The sequence below is a fragment of the Mustela nigripes genome, chromosome 6, assembly GCF_022355385.1.
Source record: "Mustela nigripes isolate SB6536 chromosome 6, MUSNIG.SB6536, whole genome shotgun sequence".
NCBI classification, from domain to species: Eukaryota; Metazoa; Chordata; class Mammalia; order Carnivora; family Mustelidae; genus Mustela; species Mustela nigripes.
In genome coordinates this window covers 11,284,412-11,305,441 of record NC_081562.1, presented here as the reverse complement: position 1 = coordinate 11,305,441, position 21,030 = coordinate 11,284,412, and the positions used below count along the sequence as shown (strand labels likewise).

At 54.8% G+C, this 21,030-nt stretch overlaps 1 protein-coding gene across 1 annotated transcript in view; it reads right to left on the bottom strand.

The window, feature by feature from the left end:
* The window catches only part of MYH9 (myosin heavy chain 9), an 88,546-nt gene extending 67,859 nt beyond the window's left edge, over nt 1-20,687 (bottom strand). Inside the window, exon 1 of the mRNA XM_059402106.1 lies at nt 20,477-20,687. The gene's annotated coding sequence lies outside the window, so the exon portion shown is untranslated. The remainder of the gene's footprint in view (nt 1-20,476) is intronic.
* Nucleotides 20,688-21,030: the final 343 nt, after the last annotated feature.

Genomic DNA, 21,030 nt, shown 5'->3' with positions numbered 1-21,030 from the left:
CTTGGCTGGTGTGGTGTGGCCTCTGCCCTGGTCGGGAGCCGTGCGAAGACTTCAGGGGCAGCCTTCCCTGCCTCTCCCGGAGCCCTCGGGCCACATCTAGCAAGCACAGCAGACATCCATCTTTGGACCAACTCCGAACAGACAGAAGGAACTTGAGAAAAACCACTGCAATGCAGCGCACCAATTCTGCAAATCCCAAGGGAAGTCTGTAATGCACTGTACTCGAATGGAATGGGTGTAAACTTGGAGTCCCACAGACTCCCCCACTCAATTCCGGTAACCTTGAAGCTGTTCACACCGCACCTTCCCAGCTTCACTGTGAGGGGAAAATCTGTGTCAGAGGAGCTGTAACTCAAACAGCCAGGGAAGACTTGGATACCGAGTAAGAACTTCTAGGTCTCATCCTCCTAATTAACCCTAATCCTTCTCTAGAAGGACACCGAAGGCCCATGGAAAGTTTCCAGGAGTTTGGTGACTCTTTCTCCAGGATACACGGGTCCCCAGCTAACACCACGGCACAGTACGCCAGTAATTCACCACGAAGGAAGAGGGTTTCACAGCCACAGGAGGTTGGACACCTGCCTCTCTGTGGCCCTCCCGCACAGGAAATGCTCCAAGGAGCCTGCAGACAAGGAAGCCTGCTCAAGTCTGTCTAATCAGGCAAAGCACTCCAGGCCAGCCTGCAGGAAAACGCTTCCTCAGTGCTGGCCTGGCCGGGTGTGCACGAGGCCTTAGGCAGAAGAGCCCGATTTGAGTCAGGCTCTCAGGCTCCAACAAGATAATGGGCCACAGAACCTAGTAGAACAAGCATCTTTGGGGGGGGGGGGGGGGGCGGGCCCCGTCCCCCCCCCCCCGGGCAACACAAAAGAGGACGCGCCCCCCAGGGGGCCCTTTCCCGCGGGGGGGGGGGGGGGGGGGGGGGGGGGGGGGGAGGGTCCTCCCAGGTCCAGAGCCCAGGAGGCAGAAGCCGCTGAGGACTGGAGGATGGGCCCCCTTCCCTCCCACCTCAGGAATGCTGTTTGCTTACAGAAGAAGCTAGGACTTGTGGCCGTTAGCAGTATTCCAACCCAAGCCGGTGTTGATGTTCAGCAGATAAGAACAGCAGACCAGAGACAGCCCAGAGAGGAATTTAGCACCAGAGCCCCAGAACCCACACTCTCTGCCCTTCCTTCCACAGAGGCCACATGGAGAGGCTGCCGAGGACTCCTCCCGGCCTGGGGAACACTGAGAAGGGCTCACGTGTGCCTGACTACAGAAGGCAGGGCCTGGGGTCACTCTGCCTTTGCTCTACACCCATGAAAACCAGACCATCAAAGAGGACACCAGAGGGGCGCCTGGTGGCTCGGTCAGTTGAGCAGCTGACTCTTGGTTTCGGCTCAGGTCATGACAGCAGGGTCCTGGGATGGAGCCCCGTGTCCCGCTCAGGAGTCTCTCTCCCTCTGCCCCTCCCTGTCCCCATACGCACATGCACTCACTCTTTCTCTCCCTAAGATAAATTAATTAAAAACAATAAGACACCAGAACCTTGTGCACAGATTCCCTCCTCCTCCTTGGGTAAGAACGGAAGGTGGGCGAGGCAGGGAGGGGGGAGTAGCCCTAGCAGAGGAGAGGCTGGAGGCTGGAGGCTGGAGACTGGAGGGGACGAGCGCAGCGATTCCCCCAGGATCTTATCAACCATGCTGAAGAATGTGGATTTTAGTGGAGGGAGAAGGGGAAGCCACCTGGGGGTGGGGGTGGGTGACATCATCGGATCTGAATTTTAAAGAGATCACCCTCTCTGACCTCTGCCTCGGAGTGGATAGGAGAAGTGAGCAGCTGCAAAGCAGCCCAGAGGAGCCAGGAACCAGCTTGCAATCTAAGAGAGGGCAGAGTCCCAGGACAGGGCCAGGGAGAAAGTGGTTGAACAGAAAGGGACAAGGGAAGGCACCTGGCGGCAGCCCTGGATCTACCAGCGCACACAGCCCAGCTCAGAGAGAAGCAGGAGTCAATGCACACTGCAGCCATTTCCTCCCAAGTAAGAAGTGACCCGGCATTTCCAGAGTAGGGCCCAGGCACCATACGTCACCCAGACTGAATGCCTGAATGGGTCTCCTCCTCGAAGATACCATCCCTGTCTGCTGGGCCACAAGATCCATTCTTAACCAATGACTCAGTCAACCAATCAGGGCAGAAAGCAGAGCTTGAAGCCAGCCCCTCGTTCCATTCAAGTTCTGCCACGGAGCGTGTCCATCCTGCCTGGAGAGAAAGACTCTCATGGCCTTTTTTTTTTTAAGAGTTTATTTATTTATTTATTTGACAGAGAGATCACAAGCAAGCAGAGAAGCAGGCAGAGAGAGAGAGGAGGAAGCAGGATCCGTGCTGAGCAGAGAGCCCAATGCTGAGCCCAGGGCAGAGGCCTTAACCCACTGAGCACCCAGGCGCCCAGCAACTCCTGCACCCAACGCGTCCCAACTGTGCTTCCAGCCCCACCTCTCCTGCCTCCCGCCACTCTCCATTCTAGACCCAGCTCCGCAGGAAAGAGCCTCTGCTCCTCAGCCAACTCTCCCCATCATCTGGGCAGCCCGTCCTAATATCCCAGTAGATCTTCATCTAGCTTCCTCCCCTCCCCAGACCGATTCCAGCATAATCTGCCTTGTACCAGAACCACCGCTTCCTCTCCCTGTCTTCCCATCAGCCATCAGACTCCCTGAAGGCAGGGACTGTCCCCTCCACCCCCCAAGACCCTGTAGGCAGGAGCTGACTGAGCCCAGGGTCCACAGAGAGGGTCCCCCATCAGTGTCTCTCGTTGTGTCTTCTGGAGCTGTGCTGTCCAAGAGAACAACCAATTCTAAAGGTAAGTCTCCCAAAACCTCCTGTCCAGTGCTGGGGGGCGGGGAGCACAGTTTTCACTCGGGGGTTAGAGGCGGGGGGCGAGGCCCCCAGCTGGATCTGCAGTAAGTCATCCAACACCGGAGCCCTGACTCTGCATATAACTGGTTCAGCATCTACGTAGTGAGATCACACATGGGCTCACCTTCTCAGTGATGAGCACTCAGCCACCACACCGAGGGAACTGCAAAGAGAAGCCCAAGGCTCCAGATAGGAGGCGGTGTGCCCCCCCACACAGCCAGGACTCTGAGCCCCAGACCCGCCCCCAGGTGTAACAAGGTTGACACAGCCGCTTGGCCGCCTCCCCGTTAGGAAATGCGTGTGCACTGGACCTGCAGACCCTGCCCTCCCACTGAAGGCATCATCACTAGGACTTATCAGAGACGGGGCATGCGTACATGAGGGGCAACTTGAACCCTTCAGTCGCCTGCAGCAGAATTACTCCTTCCCTCTGGTTCTGCTGATAGGACGGTTTTTCTCTCCTCAAGCATGTGAGCATAGTTTGCTGAAACCCAACGCAGAAAAATAACCATACTGAGAAGATCTAATTATACGGCCGCCGTCTCAGTGGGAAAGTGCAGGGCACTGGGTTTTCTGAGTCCACATTGGGATGGCAGGGAAATGCAACCCCACATGAGAAACTAGGGGCAATTTCTGAAGACCCCTGCGCCCAGATCCGGGCCAACACCAGCTGGTTACTCCGAGTGATGTTTAAATAATACAACACACACACACACACACACACACACACACACCCCTACAACAAGCTCTGAGGAGTATAGCCACTACCACCAACAGCCATCCCAACCCTATCCCTGCGGGGCTGAAAACTCTAAGGCCTGGATGGGTCCCAGGCACTGAATAACCCGGGGAAGGTTCCAGCCTCCCTAAAGGTCGGAAGTCCAGAGGTCAAACACCAGACTCTCTGCCAGCCATTCGCAGAGTGCCTGGCTCGAAGACCAATAATCCTGCACCTGATCGCCCGAACAGAAGTGATTCTGCTGTGATCTGTCGTCCTCCACCCTCGCCCCACTCCGAGCAGGCAAAGGAAGGAGAGGCTCAGAAGAGGTGGCCGCCAGGACCATGTCAGTGTCCTCTTCCTTGTCACCAGTGCCCCTTCCAGCTATACCTGATGTTCATTTGTTTCTAAGAGACACACGACTGGACTGGCCGGGGGTCAATCTTCCTGAATCGATCAGGTAGTCATTTAAGTCAACTCTGATAATGAGCTTCATCACTGAAAGGAGACAGCCCTTCCAAAACAGTGATAACTTATTCATGACCTTCCCAGAAGGCGTCTTAGAAGGAATCCGATTCAGGAGGCAGCCAGACAGGCCCTAGAACACCCCAGACCTATCAGTTAACAGAACAAATTCAACCTGGCTGCCTGGGCCCCCTGGGCCTTAATTTCTCGCTTTATAAAAGGGAGGTGCTACCAGCTCCCCCCCAGGACAGCTGTGAGTACTGGAGAGCCTGTGGGGGTGCAGCCCTCCCCGCCCCCCCAGGTCTAGCTGACAGTTCCAGCTCTGCAATGTGGTCAGAGCACTGCTCCTCTCACAGAACTATTGTGAGGATCACAATAGGCGAGCGGAGGAGCGGTGCTTGGTGGCGCCCCGGGCCTACAGGCCCAGCCCCCGTCCCCCCAACAATCTTTGCCTCTTCTCTCAAGAAGTCTGTGTCGTGGCTGAGCTCATAATGAGTCAGTCAGTCACTCGCACTGCCCTCACACAGCCCACTTCGGGGGGGTTTGAAGTCACATCCTGCCTAGCCTAACTCGACATGATTTATTCCACCCCAGGAATGCAGCTCATTTCCCAGAATTTTGTAAAGAAGTTTAAAGAGTTTGATCTTGCAAAGGACTCCATTTACAGGCTCAGCTGGAGTGGAGGAGGAGACTGGGTTCGGCTCAGACCTGTAGGCGGGAACCACACAAAGTTGGGGTTGAAAGAGGCCCCCTGAGCATCTCATTCTGGAGCGCCAACAGTTTTTTTGTTTGTTTGTTTGTTGTTTTTTAATTTCAACCCACAGCAAAAAAAAAGAAATTTTTTTTAAATTTAAGGGCTTTTAATCCCCCATACACCCACAAACAGGTCAAACGAAAGCTCCACAAAATGATATATACTGGCCACTCACCTTGGTATTTTCCACTGGAATCTACTTTGTTCGGTGCCTAAAAACACTGGCTGCCACCTGTGAAAGTAACTTCATGACCCACCAATGAGGTTTCAGCTGATGGTCTGAAAAAATACCAATCTGACTCGGCTGTCACCGGGCACATGAGGCTCGGAATGGTCCAGTGAGTCACCCAAGACCACAAGTCAGGTCAAGAAGCAGCTCGAGGGGCGCCTGGGTGGCTCAGTGGGTTAAGCTTCTGCCTTCCGCTCGGGTCATGATCTCGGGGTCCTGGGATGGAGCCCCGCCATCAGGCTCCCTGCTCAGCGGGGAGCTTGCTTCCCTTCCTCTCTCTGCCTGTCTCTCTGCCTACTTGTGATCTCTGTCAAATAAATTTAAAAAGAAGTAGCTCTATCCCAAAGCCAAAGCAAGGCTCTTGGGGGGTCAAACCTCCAGCAGGTAGGACAGCAGTCACCTGCCATGCACTGGCTGTATTCAAGGACCCCTGCTCCATCACCAGATCCCAACAACCTCAGCAAAGCCCAGTGTGCTGCCTGTGGTCCTGCCCTATTCCTCTTCCCCACCAGCCCCTTCAAATACATACTCAGAGGCTCGGAGAGGTGGAGCAAACGGCATGGATATGGGCATTTAGGAAATGTCCTTTGAGGACCCGGAGCCAAGGACAGCGCTCTGTCGGTATGCAGAATCCCAGCAGATCTGATCTGCTACAATCAGAACATCACCCCTCCAAGCCCCAGCCCTAAACTCAAGAGACGCCCAGAAATGACATGATATTAACAGCTTAATGCAAGGAAGATCACTATCCTACAGGGATAAGCTCAGAGAGGCTGCTCTCCAAGTACTTATATCCCTGGGGAGGGATAACCTAACCCTGTAATGAACAGACCTTCATGCCTGCTAACAGCCTGCTGATGCCATCTGTTAACACACACACGTGTACACACACACGCTCTAGAAGCAGGAAACCCAAAGTTCTCTCTGGAACAGTGGTGGTGAACACTTTCATCCAATAGGGACCCCTTTGAGAATCGATGGGAGGCAATGAACCCTCCGCACACCACCTCACGGAACTCACCGAGATGCTTCCGTGCACTCCGTGGCCTTCCAGAAGCCCCCCAGTTACAATTTCAAAGACAAAAGGACACCAGAGTGGCCTCCTTCTCCAGCAAGGCAACATGAACAAAGACTTGAGAGGAATTTCTTTCTTCATTACCCTTCAGAGGGGTAATCAGAATTTCACAAAAGGGGTCGGAGTGGGCAAAAGGCAAACTCTGCAGTCAGACAAGCCAACAGTGAGAGTTGCTGTGGCAAGTGTGGGACTTGGGATGAAGGGGGCAGGCGGCCATTTCCCCTGAGCTGCTTGGGATCATCCTGGACTGCACAACCAAGACCTCCTAAATGATCAGCAAACAGCCTCTCCTCCCTACATCTTCATTGCTCAAGACGATTCTCAAGCGGGCTAGCAGGTACCACCCCCGGGCACATAGGCTGCCTGGAGGACGGAGCCAAGCTCTCCAGAGAAACCAGGGGCGACAAGCAGCACCCCAGGGCCTTTGGCCTCCCTGGGGAAAATCACCCAAATACTAGTTACAGATTTAAGATAAAAACACACCTATCTCCCACGTGACAGAAAGTCAATTCCTGGAGAAGACTAATGAATTCCTAGAGAAGGCTGTGGTAGCCCCCGTGTCTGCAAGGCGGGCCCACCCAGCTGTCCTTGAGCAGGAAGCCTGGCTGTAGGGATGACCTCACCACGTCCTTCACCAAGAACCTGGCGGCTGCTTATTTTACCACCCACCAAGAACTGCTCCTTTGCCCCAGCCACGGCCGTGGGTTGGCTTCCAAAGGGGTCAAGGCTGAGCTGCGCTCAAGAAGGGAAGAGCGGGGTGCCTGGGTGGTTCAGCGGGTTGAGCCTCTGCCTTCAGCTCGGGTCATGATTCCAGGATCCTAGGATCGAGCCCCACATCGGGCTCTCTTTCTCCCTCTGTCTGCCTCTCTGCCTATTTGTCATCTCTGTCAAATAAATAAATAAAATCTTTAAAAAAAAAAAAAAGAAGAAGAAGAAGAAGAAGGGAAGAGCAGCAGCCCCTGCCCTGACTGGGACGGGGACTGTGGGACTGGGAACGAACCCACACCACAGGCACGTGGCACACACACAAACCTGGACACACGCAGACATGGGCATGCACACAGACCTGTGAGTGTGTAGCCCAGGGATGTGGGATCGGGGCAGAAGGTGACACTCATGGAGTCTGGCCACCTGAGGCTGATCACCGCAGTCTCTACTCACAGGCTGAAGGAATGTCTGGGGACGTCATTTGAACACCGCGAACCTCCCTTCCTTCATCTGTAAAATGGGCATCACTGACAAGTAACTGCCAGCACTTGCTTCTTCTGACCAGATAGCGACCATGGGCAGTAGTTCCCGCCGAAGAGGAAACTGAAGCCCAGAGCATCTAAAGGACTGGCTCCAGGGCACACACTAGTGCAGCACACACTAGTGCGGTTGGTGTGTGTGTGCCCTGGAGCTCCGCCTCCCAGCCGGCTCAGCAGGTGCTGAGGAAGCGAGCCCCAGAGGTTTGCCCTGAGAGAAATCATCAGGAAGGGGAAGGAGTCTGAGGTGACCCACAGCCACCTGCCCAGTCACCCACGGTAGCAGCAGTCCTCCTGGCTGGTACCCAGCCCCTGGGGCGGCCGCTGTTTCCCTAGCAAACACCTTTTTAACCTGACTCCCCCACCTCCACCAACCCCTCCCAGCTGTCCCCTTCAGTACCCACTGAAGAGCCTGGAATTTAAAGCGCCTGTCAGAGACTTCCAACCACAGCCAATTCGGAATGTCCCAGGTCCAGGAGCACAAAGGCTGCCTGGTAAAGCCCCCGGAAGAGCTCAGAATCCTGCCCCTGATCTTTGCTCAGGTCCACACTCAGTATCACATTCTTCAGATTCTTGTCTGAAAGCCAGAAAGGGGGGAGGGAGAGTGGCCTCCACTATTTCAACCTAAGGATAATTAGAGCCTGTGGTTTTAAAGGGGTAGAGGGCCAACCTTTCCCAGCCTCTCGAGTACACCGGTGTGATACTGCAACCGTCTGCACATAAGGGGCTTTGCAGCCTGGAAGTGGTCTCACTTTGAAGAACCGGGGCTCCAGTGCCCATGGCTATTAGGTGGCGGGGAGGGTCGCTGCCAGATCCTCGGTCTCACCCTCAGAGGCCCCCTGTCCATTCCTTCTCCAACACGAGGCTCGAAGGGCTAGCCAAAAAGTCAGCAGAACTAACTCCAGCTGGTTTGGAGGAAGGAGTCTGGTTGGAGGTGAGAAGTCCCAACACTTACAGGGTCCTGTAAATGCCACAGAGCCCAGCGGCCAGTAATTAATCCCATAATGAGGCATTTTTCACGAGCACTTGGCGCGACACAGCCAGCCACCTCCTCCTCAGCCTGCCAAAGGCAGGAAACAGAGGGCGGCAGGCTGGGCTCCAGCAGAAGGCAGGCCGAGCGCAGGGCGCTGTCGGGGGGCAGGAGGCTCAGAGGAGATGGCACTGGGAAGCAGAGGGAGAAAAGCTAGTTTCCCGCAGGAACCAGACTGACCATACCTCACACACCTGGCCACAAAAACCCATCTGCCGCCCACTGACATGCCTCAGAGGCTGCACTTTACACCTGGCCCCATAAGCCAGCGAGGAAACACCAGGCCTCACTGCTTTAAGGCTGTATACAAAAGCCAGACCTACAAACCCCCAACTTCACAAACATCACCCCCCCCCCAGCCCACACTGAATGCATTCATTGGGTGAGAGGGCAGGGGAGGCAATGAAAGCAAATACGGACATCCAGGAGCAGGAGAGGATGTGAGCTCTCCCTCACTATCCGGGGAGGTACTTAGGTTCTTTGAGTCTCAGTTTTCCCAACTACAAAGTGGGAACATTAATACCCCCCCCTTCATGGGATTGGGAGACTTTCATTGCAATAACCTGAGCCTGACTTTAAACTATAGTGACAGAAAAATTTGATAGGAATAGGCTTCTTAAAATGGATAAAAATAGATATATTTATAACAAACTGGCACCATGCTGGACAAACAGTGTTAAGAACAGGGGCGCCCGGCTGGCTCTGTAGGTGGAGCATGTGACTCTTGATCTCAGGGCTGTGAGTTCAAGCCCCACATCCGGCGTGGAGCTTGCTTAAATTTTTTTTTTTTTTAATTTGTGTATGAAATCAAGCACATAAACAATAGAGCCAAACTTTAATGAACATCAAAATCCTCTATGGGGACTCTCATTTTGTCATCCCACACACAAGGAAAACAAGTGCAGAAAGTGTGTACGGCTTACCAAGGTCAAAGAGCTGGCAGGTGAGAGAATCAGGATCAGGACTAAGGGTCCGGGTTCCAGAGCCTGCTGCCTATTACGTAAGTACGAGACATATACACATCCCAGTGGTTGAGACTCAGAACCAAAGCAATAAAGCTTTCTCCCCAAGGTCACATGCAGCCAAGTGCTGGCGCAGACGCTAAGCCAGCACACTCGGGAAAATATATTCACCTGTTTCTCAAGCACACATTAAGTGCCGCCCACAGGCGAGGGTCCCAAGAACAACAGGGGAAGCAAGACCCAAAAGCAGGCCAGAAGGACAAGTGCCAACAAGCCCCCGGTCCAGGACAGTGTTGACACCGCGAGGAAAGCATTGTCTGGCTGCAAACAGGAATTTATGTTTCAATTCCTACACCAGCATTCTATAAAATGTTACTCATCATCCCTCGTGCAAGAACAGTGTCTGCGGCTCATCAGAGGGAAGCCACCTCTGGGAACAATGGCTGGTCAACAAGGCCTGGGTAAGGCAGGAGATCACCGTGGGGGATTATCAGGAAGAACAACTCCGTCCCCTCCACAAGCCCCACAAGCCCCGTTACCCCGCACCTGGATCAAAGCGCACTGGACAGCTGAGAGGAGGAAGCAGGATGGAGGAAAAGATGCTCTGGTGAATGAGGGGCAGGTGAGGGGACAGGAGAGGGCATGGGACAGACACGTACTGGGACCCACCATGAGTGGAGTTCGTGGAAGGCTGTGAGCCTTCCCACCTTAGCGACTCAGGATACTGACATGGGTTTTATTAGCCACTTTACAGAGGAGGAAACTGCAGCTCGAAGCAATGAAATAAAAACCTGGGGAAATCACAGAAAGTCCCTCGCACCTGGAAGAATGGAACGAGTGGCCCTGGATTGTGGGAGAAAGCGCAGCGGATACACACACCCACTCCCTTCTCCCAGTCTGGACTAAACTGCGCCCCACACCTCTCCAGATTCACCTGTGGAGGCTTTAACACCCCAGCACCTCAAATGGGACTGTTTGGGCCATGGGCCTTTAAAGAGCTGATGAAGGTAAAACGAGGGCATTCGGGTGGGCTCCCCAATCTGCCCGGCGTCCCCGGAAGCGGGGGAGGACAGGAGCCACGGGGGCTGTGCACACGCAGAAGGCAGCCGGCTGTAAACAGAGAGAGGCCTCGCTCGTGGACTCTCAGCCCCACCAGCCTCCGGGGCTGGGAGACGGAGATGCCTCTTGTCCAAGCCAGCCTCGGGGACTCTGAGCACGCCCTTGCCTGACTGTGACTTGCCTGCCTGGCTGCTGTCTGGTTCGCCCCCCCCGCCCCTCCCCGAATAAAACCACAGACTCGCGCCCCGCACCAAAGCAGTCTCCAACACACCCCCAGCATTTAGACATATTTAATGAACAAATAAACTGAGTGAAAAATAACCCAGCTGCTGCTTGGAGAGTCACCCACTCCCTTGCCCACAGCCCGCTGACTCCCTCTGCTATCTCTAACTCCCTAGTCCATATAGTCACCACCCCAAAAACACAGGAGCTAGCATCTCACTGCAGACAGTAGAAATTCCAAAATAATCTCTAGCTCACAACAAGCACCAAACAGTAGTGCAAACTACGTGGATAGGCAGGAATCTACTAAGTGCTGAAATCCAGTGTGTGTGAAATTCTTAGTACCGATTTTCAGTCAGTCTGTAAAACGAGTGTACGGTTAGGTTAAGGTGCTGGTTTGGGTTGGGTTTGGTTTTGGGTTTTCTGAGTGTGTGTTCAACTGGTGGCACTGAGGACGGGGACAGAAACTCTCCTCACGCAACGTCAGGCCCAAGCAGCCCAGTACTGACCCAGATCGCTCGGCAGGCTGCAGAGGGGACTCAGGGCGATGGACTGAGCCATACTAGCAGGGCCAGAAGTATCCACTCATTCCTTGGGGGCAGGGGCGGGGGTACAAGCCTGTGGCTCCTTTCTGAACCAATAAGGGCTGCTCTCCAGCTCTCTAGGAAAAGGGTGTCATCCAGGGAAGGCTCCCTTGAGCCAGAAGCTGAAAGAAGGGGACAGCACAGGGCTCAACAGGCAAGGAACACCTGCAAGCTAGCCACTAATCTGGAGCGAAAGAAAATACCAGAGCAAAGACAGTCTCTAGACCTGTTTCCAGTCCAGCCTCTAGACCCCCTGACCACCCATCTTCTCCCCTCATGCCCCAAAGAACTCCCTTACCATTATAAACATCTATCTGCTCCAAAGCAGCCACTAGGATTCTGAAACTTTCTCTTCACAACAAAACTAAACTGTTGCAACTTGTTGCTACAATCCAGTGACTTCCCTGGTCTGAAGGAGCCACAGCAGAGCCCGAGTGGCCTGCCTGTGGCTTCTGGACATTTCTGAGACCACCTCTGCCCATCATCCCCCTGCTGCCTCCTACCCAGTCAGAGAGAGGTCTCTCTTTAGGGCCAGGGAGCTATTTCCCCCGCCTCCCGGTGGACAAGACTCCTTGGCCCCTCTGGCCCTCAATTCCTCTCCAGTGAAGACCACCCACGGCCCAGCTACGAGCAGGCAGGCACAGTGGCCAGGATGGTCTGTCACCTGCCCTCCCTCAGGACCAACCACAGGCATCTGAAGAATGGCCGGATGAGGTTAAAGGTGATGTCAGCAGCCAATGCAATGTTAGGGTAGCCATCCGCACAACAGGATGGAGGCCCCACTCTGCAGCAGCTAGAAGCTCTGCTCCTTTCATTAATTCTTGGCCAATAGTGCAAGAGGAGGCCTTGGGGACCAGACCAACACTTATCACCACCAAGTGAGGAAACACAAGTTCAGGAGTGAAGGGCAGTCACATGGGGGCATCTGGAATCAGAGCGTTGGGTTGTGAACACCTGCTCAGTCTTCTCATCTGTAAAATGGGGGTAATTTCCTACCTCATGAGGAGGTAAGACTTAACATGAGATAATCCACGTAAAAGCACCAGCAGTGCGCCTAGAATGCACCACATGCTCAACCACATCTAACTACTGGTACTCTTACTCTCATTAGCACAGTTGGGACTTCAACCCAGACCTCCTGATTCCTAGGCCAACGCCCTCCCAACAGAGCCTCTTCCTTCCTTCCTTGCCCCCCACCTTCTCCATCTTTCCACCTCCCCGCCCAGGTAATTCTAGCCTCTGGGAGGCTGGCTCAAGAGGCTGAGAAATCCCCAGGCACGGAGGGTTGCAGGGGCCTGCCTCCTGGGATGAGTGGTCTGTCCCTCCCTCCTCCCCTCCAACTTCCTGTCACAGGGGAAGATTCCTGAGGCCGGGGATGGGCTCTCTGCCCTCCAAGCCCCACCAAGCCCAGCATGGTGAAGGCCACACAGCAGCAGCCCAAGGAGTCTTTTGATGACTGAGATTCACCAAAGAAATTTGGGGTCAATACCCTTATCCCATTAGCTGGTCTTAAATAAAAGTAGATGAAAACTGGGGGCCCCTGAATGGCTCAGTCAGTTAAACGTCTGACTCTTGATCTCAGCTCAGATCTGGATCTCAGGGTGGTGAGTTCAAGGTCCCATGTTGGGCTCCATGCTGGGTGTGGAGCCTACTTTAAAAAAAAAAAGACAAAATTTTTAAAATGACTCCCTGCCACCACTTTTCTTCCCCAAGATTTCCAGACAAGTGCCTGGCATGTGCGCTTTGTCAAGTGAAAAGATGAGCAAATGGCATTCGAAAGCTCTGGCTGCCCGGGCCCCCTCGTCCCCAGGCTCACAGAAGAGCAGCGAGTCCCAGCACTCCTGACGAGGAGCCACCTCTGCACCAGGCCCCAGGGGCAGAACCTAGGGATCTAGACTTGAGGATGGACCCCACCTCTGACCCCCCAGGACCTCTGACCTCCACGTCCTCAGACCAGCAGGTTCTAGCATCTATCCCCATCCCAGACCAGTTGGACCGAGTCCCCCAAACCAGTTCCACTGCGTGTCTTTATGTTTATCAGACAGGAAGCTCCCTCTCCAGCCCAGTGACTTCATGCAAAACACAGGAAATGCAGCGGCTTTTGAACACAGGCAGCTCCAAATAAAGGAGCCTCCACGGCTGTGTAACAGCCTTTTTTTAAAAAAATGCTTCACTAACACGGCTCAGATCAGAGCGACAAGGTAAGCTGTACTGTGTGCTAAGAAGGAAGCGAGGGCTGAGACAGTGACAACTCAGCCTCGGACCCAGGAGATGGACCTTCTGGCAGGTTCCTCAGCCATCCTCAAACCCACACTCTTGTTATCAGGAACAGACTTGCTGGACGCATTTAAAATCTTTAAAACCTGACCACATATTTCCTCCTGCCACCACCCGAGGACAGATGATATTGATGAGAACATGAAAAAGAGGTGAGAGGAAAGAACCAGACCGCTTTCGGTATCTTTACATGTCAACTGTAAGCCCCGGAAAAACCAGACAACCTCCCTGTCGCTGGCGGGTAAACTGAGGCAGAGGTTGAGCAGCTGGAGAAAAGGCGAAGAGCTGGTCGCAGCTCTGCCCCCCAAAGCCCTTGTTTTGCTCCCTCCACTGGGGTTTCGTATGGAAAATACAAGAAATCGATCCCTTCAGTCCTTACATGACTTAAAATTGCTAGAAATGAGCACCAGCTGACGGACACTGGAAAGCCAGTGTGGCCCTCTGAGCGGCCCACCCGGCTGCCTGGCGCTACCCCATGTGAAATATTGATTTTTGAGCTGTGGGAACTTTCAGCTGAAGGGGCCCTGTCCAACTGGAAGAAGTTCAGAGAAACCGAGAACACTTCCCACCCAATTTCTTAACCGGAGCGCCTCTCCCCCCAAAAAGAAAAAGACGAAGGGTGTGGAGAGTAGACTCTTGAGGAAAGATTAAAGGAGCTAAGTATGTGTTGCTCAGCTAAACAGTGCATAAAGGCCAAGAAAGGGAAGATAACACTTTAAAAACACTTTTTAAAGGAGGCCACGTGATTCTGAGAGGCAAGCCTCTGGCGCTGAGTGAAACCAGGAGCCCAAGCTTTCTACCAACTCACAGGCTGAGCTTTGGGCAAATAGCTCCTTCTCGAATGGGGGCGGGGGGGGGGGGGGGGAAATTATCCCTAAGAGCCTCTCCAGCTCACGTGTTCTAAAATTCTAAATAAATTTGGCAGTGAGGGTTTTGTTTTTTTTTTTCTGTTGTTCATTCTTCTTTTAAGCAGGCCATGCTTTAGAGTTACGGGCCACATGAAAGGGAAATCTCGAAGATGCAAAGGTCCCAGAAAGGGAATGTCTGTGGGGAGGTGGAGGTGAAGGAAACGCCCTCCAAGAGGCCCCCTTTCTCCTCTGCGTGGGACAGACTGTAAGGACCAAAAGGACCTAGAACCTCTGAGAGGCCTGGAGGAAGCGACGCAAGGGCGGGGAAGATAGGCTGCACCTTCCACTTCCCCTGTAGGCCTGGGCCCAACCTGCCCTAGCAGGAAGCCACACCCTTCGGTGGCTACTTTCTGGAAGGCCCGGCAAGGCTCCCTCCAGCCACAGTGGGAGGGAGCCCCGTGGAGAAGCTGGAGATGAAGGCCACACCGCCAAAGAGCGGCAGTCAGGCCCAGAGACACTCCCAGGAAGGCCTCGCCCTCAGCCAAAGGTGATCCAAGAGCCTCTTTTTGGTCCACCTGCAGGGGGCCAGAGCTGTGTCCCCTTGTGGGAACTGAATCACCTCAGGCTTGAGAAACTAGAGGGCAGAGTGGGGCCCCAGAGAGTGGCCAACGGAAGCCCGTCTCAGTTACTTTTTAGAGAGGCACACATCAGGAGCAGGAGGGCAGCTCCCCACCCCCTGCTTCCCAAATATTTGGAGTGTTCACAGCATGAGGTGGGGAGGTGGGGACAGGGGAGAGGACACCATCCAGCATCCAGCCTTCAAGCCATCTGCCCATGTGGTGGCAGGCCCATTTTAGCCCCAGGCTCATTTGTGTACTCCTGTGTGACTCATGCCATATCTCCAGGAGGCCCAGAGGCTGCCAGGCAGGGACACAGACCTGTCCAAGACCCTGATGGGGTCTTCTGCTGGCTTTGTCACAGGAAAAAAATCCAACTCTGGTAGTGAGCAGAGGGGGCAGCTTCTCCAGTCCTCACAGCATCCAAGGCGAAGACGGTCTTTCTTGAGAAGGCAACTGGGGCCCTCCAACGCAAAACACCCTTTTGATCACATTTTCTCAAGAATTTGGGCTTTTCCACTGTTATTAATACACATTAAAAACCACAGGCCAAAAGCCTGAGGGACAACTGAGGACAGAGGGAGAAGGGGCACGCTAGTGGTTTCAGGGACCCCGAGTTTCAATAAGAGAATCTAAGTAAATGAAGGTCTGGTTTAGCCCTAGGGTCGGAGCGGGCTCCCCAGGAAAGACCAGAGGATGATCTGGAGCCAGGGGAATTGTGGGAAGCCTGGCAAAAGGGCATCCCAAAATACTTTCCAGACACACACTGCGGGCTTCCTTTTCTCATACAGCAAAGAAAAAGCAATCATCTATCATTTCCCAGAATACAAGGGAGTGGATCAGAACAGGCGTTTGTTTAAAGGGTTACTCTGGAAATATGATGTCACGGGGAAGAAAACAAGACCCAAAATGTTCTAGCCGTGAGAGCAAGTCAGTCCGTTTTTAAGACCCTTCCTTCTTCCATGCACACGACAGACAATACGAAACTGCGAAATCGAAAGCAATGCATCGGTGATGCTGAAACCTACAAGACTGGCCAGAAGACCCCCTGATCCTGACAGATAATAAAACTAAAAAGGCCAGGTAGTGAAAAGCAATGCTCACCCCACTCCTGCTTCCGGGGCCCTCCTCCCTTTCCGGAGGCAGCCACAATTACCAGCATCTTGGTCTCTTTCCATGCAGAGCCCCAGCGACACACTATGCCTGACCAAAAGGGGAGCACTGGACATACTACTTTGCACCTAGTTTTTTTCTTTCCACTGGCAACCTATCTTGCAGATCACACCCTATGAGCACTTACAGCTCAGCCTCATTTTTCTAAGGGCTACACTGCAGGATCCCCACTGGAGAGCTGTGCCATGATTTATCGGACCCTTCTGATGGGCAGTTTGCTTCTTTCCTGTCTTTTTTTTTATAACAATGCCGTAAAGAACATTCTAGGACACTTCCTCTTGCATTATTTGAGTTTATCTGTGGGTTGAATTCCTAGAAATTAGTCAGAGGGACTATGCTCTGGCAGACACTACCAAACTACCTTTAAAACAGTTTCAGGGGCGCCTGGGTGGCTCAGTGGGTTAAAGCCTCTGCCTTCGGCTCAGGTCATGATCTCAGGGTCCTGGGTTCGAGCCCGGCTTTGGGCTCTCTGCTCAGCAGGGAGCCTGCTTCCCTTCCCCTCTCTCTGCCTGCCTCTCTGCCTACTTGTGATCTCTATCAAATAAATAAATAAAATCTTTAAAAAAGACAGTTTCATCACTTCTCGGCCTTTTGGTTAAGATCAAGTGTAAAAAGACAGTTTCTTACAACATATACTCCCATCTGTGTAGGGCATGAGCACGTGCCTTCACCACAGGGGCATCTCAGAGAAATTAAAATTACTGAATTTTCCAGTTTCCCAGGCACTCACTCTTGTGTTTAACAGGCGGGCACATACACTAGAGTCATGTCTTTGTAAGATGACAGGGACCTTTTTATCAAAATCAGATTTTCCCCCAACCAGAGCCAGAAGCCAGGTCTCCAGACCCTCAAGAGCTGTGCTCTTTCCATGTCACCCCTCTGGCTCTACCCTAGACCTCCTGGATCACAGGAAACCAGGTTTTAGAACAAAAACCGCAGACAGTTTGCACACCTTCTGCCTGGGCCAGAGCCCTGAAAGGAGGCTATTCGGCACAAGCTCATCGTTGAGGGCATCTAAAAGCATCAGCAGATGCCGCCCTGCCCCACCCACCTCTGCTTCACAGTCCACAAGCACTGTACACACTCGCGAGCGAGCGCGCGCGCACACACACACACCCCTTTTGAGAAAGCAGAAAGAGCACCAAGCAGGAGCTAGGAACACCCACCCCACCTACCCTTCCCTTCTCTGCTTCCTGACCTGAGGACCCAGAGAGTTGAGACCTGTCATTTACATATTTTCTTAGAAACTGACACAGCCATTGTATATCGGCCCTACGCACACCTTACTTCTTTCAGTTCTCACACCTAACCCTTCAGGGTACGTACCCATTCCCATTGACAGAGAAGGGCCCAGTGGCTCCAGGAGGTGACATGACTTGCCTAAGGTCCTAAAGCTAATTAAGTGGCAGGGTCAGGATTTGAGCTCTAGCTCTCAGGCTCACCACCCCCCACTTCCCATCTCTAAGACTGGCATTCTAGAAGTCACGGGAGCACCCCCCCCCCACTTCCCAGGGGGTGACCAGGGCTCCATTCTGTCCTCACCAGAGGACTTGAGCCCAGTCTGTCCTCACCAGGGGACTTGAGCCCAGGAGTTCAGCGCACCAAGGGTTAAGGCCGAGAGGCAGTGACTCTCTGGGGCTGCACAAAGGGAAAATGCACTTCCTGCCCCTGCGGGCAGAGATGCTGTTTTATGCTCAGCAAATTAGGACGTTTGTTTAATTAAGACGACACACAGATTTTGTTATTCTAAATATTTTTGGAACATGATGCTTGGGAGGAAGCTGTCAAGGCATGGATTTTTTTTTTTTCCTTTCTTTCCCTGGCTTTAGGTTTCTTTCTCCCCCTTCAAAGGAAGGGTAAGGCCAGGCTCAGAGGAAAACAACAGCCAACCCCTCCCCTCCTTTTGAAATAAAGATGTCAAGCTGGTAAAGGCTGTCTTCAGTACTTGATTGAAGGATTAGCTAGAAGAGGAAGTGAAGAAAGCACAGAGAGCCAGGTTTCCAGCAATACCCTAGCAGGCGACACAACAATGCCGCATTTTCTGAGTGTGCTTTTCTCTCTCCCCAAAGCTAACAGATCCTCGTTTTGTTTTTTCTGGAGCAAGAACAGGCAAAAGGCAGCCTGTGATTAACATGCTTCCTTCATTCTGCAAGAGGAAAGTTGTCCCATCTCCCACCCCTTTGGTTAAAAAGTTTAAAAATCTTTATAAAAGTAAAAACTCAGAGAGCCGGGACCCTGATCCTCTCTTTCCTCTACCCTCCTGTGCTCTTCAGGCAAGCAGCCCCACAGACCACCTCTGGAGTGGAGCTGCCCTTCCCGCACAGAGCCTGCCAATCCAGGCACCTGGATCTGCCCACAGGCACTGGCGGGGCTCAGGGGCTGAGTGTGAAAAGCATAGCTCTTCGGGGTCACCGGCAGCCAAGAGGGGGGCACGGTGACTCTCAAGTTACACAAAGCAATCTCTTGCTTGCTCAGTTATGCAAGTGGGGGTGAGGCTGGGGGTGGGGGGACGACTGGGAACTCCTGGAGGGCCGAGGCCTCTGGGACCTGGGCAGAGTGGGCTGGCTCCTTGCTCTCACAGTCCCCATGACTCACCGTACCTTTCTGAGGACCATGTCATCTTCGTCTCATATTAGAGTCATCTGCAGATTTGTCTCAGCATTCCCTAAGTGCCGGAGGGCAGGGGCCAGGTCTTACTCAATCTCCCACCCCCCCCCACCACCTGCCAGAGTCCCTGGCACAGAGCAGTCAGTTAAATATTTGTTCAATTACACATCTATGTACCCTCCCTCTGCACCTCGCAGCCTTGTATATAAATTGACTAATATTAATCGAGTGATTGTCTAAACAGGCCTTAAAGCAGCCTCTCTCCTCACCAAAAGGGGAATAAACCACCAGGTGAGGTTATCAAGCAGGTCTCCGCGGTGTCAGAAATGGCCACAGTGTTGCAGGAAGGAGCAAAGGCTCGCTTCCCCTTCAACAGTTACTCAACAGTTACTTTGAAATCCTCTTAAACCTAGAAAAGGATGCACTGAACCGAGGAGTTGTTGGGCCTCTGACCGCCTAGCGCAGAAGGCCGCTGGTCTCCGGGACCTGCCAGGACCTGGGACTTCCCAGGAACCTTTCTCCCCACACCAGCTGGGTGGGGCCACAGACCGCAGCCGGGCCCTCGCCCCGCCCCCACCTCAAGGCAGCCGGCAACCCAGTCCCGGTGTGTTCAGCGTTGTTATAAACGCCTGGGTTCCCTGCAGGGATAAGGGGGTGCAGTCCTGCCCCGGGCGTGGCCCCAGGACAGGATGGCATGAGGATACCCCCACTCCTCCTCCGACGGAGAAAAGCGGAGAAGGCAGGGTAACAACCCCGATGTGGCCCAAACAGGGACGATGCAATAGCGCAGGTCTGGTCCTAAAGGAGAAGGGCCCAGCTCCCCGCCCCCGCCCGCGTGGGGCGGCCTCCAGGTGCGGTGGAATCAGGTGCGCTCCGGACCGCTCAGATGGCTGCGGGCATTCCTGGGCCCTCCTCCGCCGGGTAGCGGAAGTCAAAAGTCAACGGCTGAGGGGCTGGGGGCGGGGGGAGTTTGGGGGGGTCCTTCCTGTCTCGCCTGGCACCCGCCGGGTCCCGGTCCCCCACGCACCTACCGCACCTCCCCGTTCCCCTCCTCCGCCCAGCCGATCGCAACCGGGCGAATGAGGAAGTCGGGAGCGGAGGGCGGAAACTGAGCCGAGTGCAATGTCTGCAGCAGGACAGTCCGATTCTGACTCAGGCGGACGCCCTGACAGCTGCCAAACGGTCCCTGCCTGCCCGTTACCTCCGTTTCGAAAACGCCTGGAAACTTCCAAAGCAGCCGCTGCCCCCTTGTCCCCCATCTCACGCTCGCTCGGTCCGGTCCTAGGGACAGCGGCTCCCCGGAAGGGGTTAAAAAGTTTGCCCAACTTGGGCTCTCCGCGAGGCGAGGGCGGGGCGCGTGCCCCGGCCGCAAGGGGAGGTCGAGGCTCCCGGTGCCTCGCCGGGGGAGTACGCCGGGCAGGCAGGGGGAGGGGCGGAGGGTTTCCGGGGAGCGCCGGCCCCAAAGCCTTGGCCTGCTCCCGAGGCCCTGCCTCCAGCGGCGCCCTCTCCGAGAGTCGCGCAGGGGGTCCTCCGGCCGCTCCCGGAAGGATGCTGTGCCCGGGCCCGGGCCCGAGGCGTTCGCACCCTCCCCCCTTGCCCCGCGCGCCGGTCGCCGGCCGCGCAGAGGCCGAAAACCACACGTCCGGCCGCTCGCCCCAGACGCCGCGCGTCCCGTCGCCACCACCCCCGCCCGGGGCGGGACCGGCCGGTGCGGCTAGCTCACCTGAACCTGGATCTGCGCCGGGGAACGGGCGCTGCTTCTCCCGAGAAGGCTTTCTCGAGCGCTCGGGCGACGGCGGGGTGGGGCGAGCACGCGAGGCGGGTGCTGCAGCAGGTCAGTCTCGCTCAGCCTTCCGTGCCCTGCCCGGGAGCCGCGGTGATCTGCGCGCCTCACCGCACCCAGCTCAGCTCCTCGCCGCCTTCCCGCCCCGCCCTTGCGGCCGCCCGCCTATTCCATCCCGGCGCCGGCTCGAGGGCGGAGCCTGGAGGGACGACACCGCCCCCTCGAACCGCCTCGCCCACTCCAGCCCGTCCCCGGTCTTGATGGACAGACATCTGGGGCCTGTGGGAAGGGGGTGGGCGGAGCCTCTGGGTCCAGCGGGGTGGGTATTCATCCTCGCCAACCGCCCCCACCTCCACCCGCCCCACCTTCCTCCGCGCTTCCTAGGCGGGAGCCCCGCCTCATAGGGCGGGCCCGACGAACAGCCATGTTCCAGGGAGAGGATTGACACAGAGAAAGTCCAATCAGAAGGAGGAGGCTCGCAGAAGGCTCAGGCC